Source organism: Thermobia domestica, chromosome 12 (genome assembly GCF_964235325.1).
Source record: "Thermobia domestica chromosome 12, izTheDome1.hap1.1, whole genome shotgun sequence".
Classification (NCBI taxonomy): Eukaryota; Metazoa; Arthropoda; class Insecta; order Zygentoma; family Lepismatidae; genus Thermobia; species Thermobia domestica.
Window position 1 is genome coordinate 40,568,116 of NC_137465.1, and position 8,347 is coordinate 40,576,462.

Sequence of the window (8,347 nt, forward strand, 5' to 3'; positions counted from 1 at the left end):
ATAGCACTACTGCCTATATTTATCCTCGGTATAACCTTGTTTTGTTGATTGCAGTAGTTCTGTGTCGCACAAGTGGTTGACTTTAGTATCCCCATTCCAGAATATCACACTACACTACTGATATTAATGCCAGAATTAAGAAACATATTAGAGATATTATCTATGTATTCTCTACATAGGGTTACCATATACTCATGAGTGAAAAGCAGGACAAATGTGGTCAAAAAACAGGACATATTTAAGAAACCATTGAAGCCAAATTTTTTCCGGCAAAATTAACAAAATGATATACAAAATTACCAAATATACATATAAAAATTAACAAACAATGGTATGTACTAAATTAAATGCAGTAATCTGACTTACAACATAGAGCTTACTTATTTGTACTTTTCTGACGAGCCAATTTTTTTCAGCAAGTCCTTACTCTCCCAAAGATAATTATAAAACTGACTGCATGTGAAGTTTTTGAAATTGAACTTCGTACAAACCATCCATTTTACACTCTCAATATCCAGTCTATTGCGCTCTTTTGTCCACTGAGCACCTACTAAATTCTTTCAACATTTGCATTATGAGCAGGAATTGAAAAGAAAAATTCACACGATTTTAGTAGTTCAGAAAAACATTCAATATTACAGGTATTGACATATTTTGTCCATCTTTTTGTGCATTGGAGTATCAATGAATGTTTTGTATTGCTTCTTTGCTACTACGTAGTTTTTCAAATTTACAAACTGATCAAACAATTTAACATCATCAATGTTAACCCCCCTTCTGTTTACATAACTCACAGTTTCTTCAACTTCTGACCAACTTGGTTCCGAATCCAGAGTCAACCATTTAAAACATGCAAAATCTTCCATTGGCTTTACCCACTTTTTGAGATACTCAAGGCAGGAAGCATAAACTTCACTTATTTCTTCAGAAAATTTATCACACATTTTCTGCAGCCCATTTTCCTTTAACTCGTTCAGAACGTTCTTGACTTTGAGAGGTATAAACTTGTGCTCTAACCTACCTTTTAACACATTAATTACACTCTCAAGATGTAGCTTCACTTCAATGACCGAATTGTCCTCTCTTTCAATTTGTTGAATTTTCTCTTGAAACACAGACATTAGTGACTGACAAAATAACAAGTAAGCTTCACTTAAATCATTACTGAAAAAATTCTTTAACATTGCAGGAGGATGGTCCATTGAAAGAAAATACGATTTTAGTGCTGGGTACATTTCAAGCACCCGCTCAATATCTGGAAAAATGGACCGCGTCTTGGAGTGACTCAATAATGTCTTGTAATTAATATTTACAAACTCACAGCTTTAAATGTTTCATTTCGAGCTGTATGAACAGAAAAATGGTTGAAAACTTTTAGAATAATACTTTCAATGTCAATTGACAATAAATCGACACCATATTGAATCCTGTTGTGTAAAATATGTGCTGGACACCCAACACCTATCAAATTTTCATTGAACTGGGACTTCAAATTTGAGAAAACATTGTTACCTTCACTTCTTCGTATTCCATCAAAATTTGTATTGCAATTATCACCCCGAAATGCAACACACTTACTTTCAATCCCCTTCTGAGACAACACATCTTTAATTAAGGAGGAAATTGTTTCGGCGTTTTCGTTTGTTTCATTTCTTAAATCAATGAGTTTCGTTTCAAATCCACCTTGTTTGAAATTGAAATATTGAATAACTATAGGAAACATTTTTATGTTTCCGTGATTATTCCCATCTGTACTGACGCCAATGCAAGACACGTTCTCGGTTTCTCTCACACAACTCTCCACAGACTCAGAACTAATCACACTGTTAATAATGGCCTCGCACTTTGTTCGCACACACGACATATTTTTCGCTACTTCACAATCTGCAGTGCCGGTCTGGAGCAATCACGGGCCCTCGGCTAAAGTTGGTTGTGGGCCCCCTGATCGAGAAACTTTTCACAGCGTATCTTCGGTACTTACAACAATGATTAAAAGTTTGTTTATGAAGAAAAAGTTTCTGAAGTATTTTAAATCTATCTGTTACGATAAATGACAAGGTAAAATATACTTAAGCAATATAACGTAGATATAAATCATGATATAGGTTTATGTTTTTAAATCGCCTAGTAACCTATATCATCCACCTTCTAGTAACACCTATTTTTTTTTTTTTTTTTTTTTTTAATCGATGTAGCTTTGCCCACCCAGAATGTAAATTTCTCCCACACGATCATTCTCTTTTATGAATTGCTTAAAAAGCAAGCGGATTCTTCCACAAGCCCGAATAAATGTTCTGCTTGGAGGCACTTTACAGTAGAATCTGCTATAACTAAATTGAGAACGTGTCCCATGCAATGAGTGTATTTGATTTCTGGGTTTACCTTCTTCAAATGTGCTTGAAGACCATGTAGCACCCTTTCATATTACTGGCCCCATCAAAAGAGCATGCAACCATATTTGAAAAAGGTATAATTAACTTTTCAAGTGATGATTATAATGGTTCAAATAGTGCTTCGTCAGAGATATCTTCTTCTATAGTTAAATCAAGAAGTCTTTCGTAGATTTTACTCTGTACAACATAACGAACGCAAACGGTTATTTGGTCCATCACTGCTATATCTTGAGTAGTATCTATCATGACACTATATATTATGCTGTCTTTTAAATCCTTAATAATCATATTTTGCCGTTTTACATTATGTGTAAATCTGGTACTGGTTGTTTTTTTTAACTGGTTTCAAGCATTACCTTAAACTATGTTGTTGTGTTTTAAAATTATTAGTAGTTAATTCTGTTTTTGTATTCTAAACATCTGATAATTAAGTTATTTTTTAAGTTTTAAATATTTATTTTCCTATGCGTCCGGGCCCTCGGCAATCGCCGAGCAGCCGACCTAGCCAGACCGGCTCTGACAATCTGGAAATATTTTTGCTGGTAATTTCGAAAAACAATCCATTGTATTGTAACTATTGTGATGTACAATGGTATGATAGGCTAACGTTCCCTCTGCAGCACGTATTTTGTCGGTCAATGGCGAATTTATTTTAGAGAATTTGCCAGTTATTTTGGATGACGATGATGTATCCTGTGTACTACTTTAATGCTTCGTTGTAGAAATGTGATTTTCCAGGTCGAGTGCACCTCGGTTAGCAACAGACACGTACGTCCAGGCCTTGCACACTAAACATTCAGTTTCTTCATCTGTATGTCCTTTCTTGAAGCACTTGTACTTTCTCTCTACTTCTGCAGTAAATTTGCACTTCCTCTTCCCCATTGTTTACTGTAAATGGAAACAATGCACTACAGCTTTGTGTACAAACTAAAAGAATTCAGTTCTGACGTATGCACTGAACTGACACTTTCTTGCTTATACGTGAAAACGCGACTCAATTGTCATCACAAATTCAATGTGGCCAGTTGCAGTTCCAACAAAAAATCTCAGTATAAATGAAAAGACACAGAAGCGATGTTGAAGCATAGAGGTTGCTTTACATACCGTATGTCCGTGAATTACGTGTTTCACTTGCGATTGACAGAGTACCCAACGAAGCTCAGGGGTTCAAATACGTGCTAAGATTATATGAATATCACCTGTAGCTAAAAATACAGACATTTTACAAATTTCCAAAAATAAATACGGACGCCAGGACAAGCCTTAAAAATACGGACTTGTCCTGGTAAATACGGATGTCTGGTAACCCTATCTTTACAATGACGCTATCTCAACATTTATAAAGTAATGGCTTGCATTACATAACAAAATAAGGTTATCCAGAAAAATAATATGGTATTGAAGAAAAGCAACGGAAGCTTTTTATCATTAGAACTAAGAATTACAGATTGAATTTAGACTCGGGAAAGTTGACGCGACACAGAAAATTTGACCTTCATCCGCAGCAGTAAGAGATTGATAACTTTGTCTGGTACAGTGTCCGGTGCACAGTAATCGAAATAGCAATTTTAATGAGCTCACCGAGTAGGAAGGTGGTGAATTTTAATTTCCGGGATTTTTCCTGTTTTTTTCTTTATGTATGTCTTAATTTTTATCTTTCTTTTATTCCTGACACTAAAGATGTGTTTTGGAAAATTTGATAATTTGAAGTTGATAAGTTTATTATTTTTCATTATCACTGTGAACAGTTTTCTTGCAAGCAATGCTCAGCACAACAAGTACGGCTATCGAAAGTTGAACTCTACTTTCTTTTTTTTTTTTTTAATTTAGTCTATACGAGACGTGGACGTACAGTCTATGGAATTACAACACTTACTTTCTTCCAAATCGAACTCGCCTCCCGTACCAAGTTTTTTTTTTTTTTTTTTTTTTTTTTTTTTTTTTTTTTTTTTTTTTTTTCTATCAGTGAGTACAGAGATTACAGCACTCGAGGAAAAATTTACTTAAAATGTCAAATGTCAAATGTGCATTTGAGTATATAGATTCTTTCCTTATATAAAAAAATTATGTTTATTTCTTTCTATATTTTACAATTATGCTTTATAGAGTAATTGTAACAGAAATCGAATTCCGGAACCATTTTGAAACCAAACATTTGCATACTACTCAATCATTTAGGTATAATGCGTCTAAAATTCAAAATGAAACTCTTGAGTGTACACAAAGACACCTTCCTTAGACTAGCAACACTCTTCATAAAATAAAACCGACCAAAACACAAAATAACCTATGTATGTCAGTTTCCGCAATGTAACATTGTTTTCATCAGACACATTATGAAAGATCAATCCAAGAATAAGAACTTAAATATGAACAGAAAGTGAAAAGAGGAGACGCCCACTATTTCCACAGTCAATCAAGTTTTCCCTTCATTTTTTACATTCATCTGTACAAAACGTAGGGGCTTGTTACATGTTTTCCCTAATTATTTGCACACCTGCTATGAATTTGAACACTTGCCCATATGACAGTGTTATATACTCTTTAGTTTACTTCCTTTCTATTTTGCAAATAATGGAATGCAAGCTAGTACTGGGAAAATATACTACACACTACTACACACTGGACAAACATACGATTTGCATTATACACACTTTTCCTGTTTGAGACCAAGTAAATAGGCATATATATATATATATATATATATATATATATATATATATATATATATATATATATATATATATATATATATATATAAGTATAGATATATATATATAAGTATAGATATTGGAAAAAGGTCTTTAAAAAATACTATAAATAAAATTTGAGGCATGTTTGAGTTAGACTACCACGCCGCATACATTTTTTTTTCTTTTATTAAGAAACAGTTTAAAAATATTTGGTCAGCAGCTATAAAGAAAATTAACTTTTGGGTGTCTTCCCGTTTGGCCTTTTCCCGTTTCGCCTTATACCTGTTTTCATTAGTTCAGGTTACGGTCTAAGATAGTGTATGTTAATTTGATTGTAAGGCGAAACGGGAATTTCCCGTTTGGCCTTTTCCCGTTTCGCCTTCCACCAGAGAAGGAAATATTCAAATTATGATAGGGAAATTTAGTGTCATTTTGCAAAACATTTGTATGGTTATTAGTATTTACGTTTGAACAAATAGAACATCGTATAATCAAAGTAAGTATTCAGAGTATGTATTATTTGCGTCACTGTTAAAAAAGAGAAAGTTTAATAAAACCTTAATTCAAAGCGACTGAGAGGTATGGTTATGTTATGACTATGCTGGCCAATAGTTTTGCAAGGACTTTTAATAAAATATTAGCTGAGCAAATACACAGAAATAAAGATAAGAATAAATATATAATAATTCCTTTACCATCTAAGACTACCTGCGTCTTCTATAAACATACTGTATATAACACATTGAAGCAATCGCTCATATAGCCTTGAATTTATACCTCAAATAAGAAATACGAAATGATAATGAGATACGAAGTGAGAAATGTACCTCTTGATGAAGTAGAATAGTATTTTAAATTATACTATATGTTTTTATTGTTATTCATTTACATTTAATTCTATAAATGTGGTTAATACTTTAATACTTGCTTATTTTACATATATTTTAGAAATAAAATTAATTTACTGAACAAAACAATATTGTATGTGTAACAGTTTCAACACATAACATAACAAAATCAGAGGTTGTTTCTTCCTTCCCTCAGTCTGTGGGAAAAAAGGTTCAGTAGTTAGGACTTTCTCAATTGTGCAAAGAGAACTCTGAAGTGAAAAGATGGATTCGACGTGCAGCAGTACTACCTCTGGTACCAACTTCCCATTTAGATGTAGTGTTTGTACGTTTGCAAGAAAATGCGGCTGACGTTCCATGTAAAGAGTAGTTTCATGATTATCTTGTAGACACTTGGCTGGATGATGGTGACACTATTTCCTCCGTAAGTATGTTTTCTTTCCTACATAAGTAGTGTAGGTGTTTAGTGCAAGTGTTCTTTAATTATTAAATCATTAATTAAGCTATCCAGAGCATTCTACGGTAAAGCATTTTATTCCATTAGCACCTCATGTAGTGTAAAATAGATTTTCTTACGACGTGCATGTATTGAATATTCTGCATTCACTGATTTGTAAATTATCAAAACAATAAATTATTTTGATTTACAAAATAAATAAAAAATAAAAATAAAAAATAAAAATCGTTTCACCCAAAATTTTGCTATCGACTTTCCAAAATAGATTCTCCTACAATCCTTTGAATCTTTAATGTGCTAATGATGTATTTTTTTACCTATTTGCAGTGACTTGTGGAATCACATTGAAAACGATCAAGAACGAACGACTACCAATGCGGAACGGTGGCACACCAAATTACTAAGAAAGGCATCAAGAGACCGCTTAGACATATATTCTTTCATTGAATTAATGAAAGACGAGCAACGTGAAAATGAAAGACTGTGAGTACTTGTTCAAGTGGGTAATCAGAGAACACCTAGAAAGTTAAACTGGAAACGGTTTGATGACAGGATTCGCCGTCTAAAAGATAGACTTAAGAACAGTGAAATTGATGTAATTTCATACTTTGATGCTGTTTCATATTATATCCACACAGAAACTTGATATGCTATTTTGGGTGTGATAATAAAATGTATGTTCTTGTAAGATATTTGAGTTTAATTTGTCTGAAATAGAAGAGAGGTTGCAGTTGAAAATAAAATAAATCCTTGTTTGTTACAGATACTGAATAAAAATTCCCTTGTATGTTATAAGGCAAAACGGGAAAAGGCTAAACGGGAATTCCCGTTCCGCTGTAAGCTAACATCCTTATCGGTTGTGTCAAAATAAGTTTTCAGGACACAAGACGAAACAAGAAAAGGCCAAACAGGCATAAATCAACTTTTGTGATGAGTGATTTGTTACCAACAAAAATATTTCCATGTAAAGTATACTTTTCTACATAATTATCTTAAATATTTATACATTTAAGATACAGAAATATGAATTTCACAAAAGACACCAAATATTAACAAATTTAATCTCGAATATTATATTTTTCAGTCTTAATATAAACAGTCTTCGTTCCTTACTCCCTACATACAACGTTGTTTCTTTGATATGAAATTTCAAAACATTACTATGTGTAAGACCAACTTACTATGAACAATATTTTTCAAGAATTGTAGTATTTAGTGTAGAAACTATAGAAAAGCAAATTGACTAAATCAAAGTAAATTGATTATCTCGTGGCCGTTTATTCTCCTTTTGTTGAAAAATTATAACTTCAGCTGAACTGAAAGGTTAAAACATAATATTTGCCTTAACAGCTTTTTTCTTTTCTTTTCTCTTTCTCTTTTTCTTTTCTTTTCTTTTCATTTTTCTTTCTTTTTTGTTGTTGTTGTAGAATGAAACTCGAAATTTGGAAAAGTAGAAGCAATGAATTCGCTTTTCCTTCCAAATCGATTGCCTAATTTTATTAAATCTCACTCACTCTAATATAATGCTTGAGAATTTCATAAACTAAGGATATCAGTGAAACTGTTCTCTTATAATGAAAAGTGAGTGTTAATAAATAAAAAGGAACTTTGCGAGGAAATTACCAGTGGCGGGAAACCTCTACTGCTACTCCATACAGAATCTGTCGGCATGATGATTGATTTGGAAAAATAGAAAATGAAAAATATGTAGAACCATAATTTTACTCATTCTATCATATGATTGAAAAAGCTGGAAGTTGATTGGAAGGGATTAACACATGCTGAGTATTTTCGAAAACAAGCTTTCAGGAAAATAAGGGAACAAGTTTGTAATATGAAAAAAAGAACGAAGAACCAGATGAACACGGAAGAGTAAATAACCTCAGTGCTGTAGTCGGTAGATTGTCTATGTACGAACATTTTAAAGTATAGGAAAATATAGCTTGTTGGTAAAAC

At 32.7% G+C, this 8,347-nt stretch overlaps 1 long non-coding RNA gene across 1 annotated transcript; it reads left to right on the plus strand.

Moving 5' to 3' along the window:
- The first annotated feature begins 5,218 nt into the window (after positions 1–5,218).
- On the plus strand, positions 5,219–7,045 carry LOC145666418 (uncharacterized). The gene is made up of 2 exons (XR_014127741.1): positions 5,219–6,358; positions 6,719–7,045. It is a non-coding gene; the product is annotated as an uncharacterized LOC145666418 (long non-coding RNA).
- Positions 7,046–8,347: the final 1,302 nt, after the last annotated feature.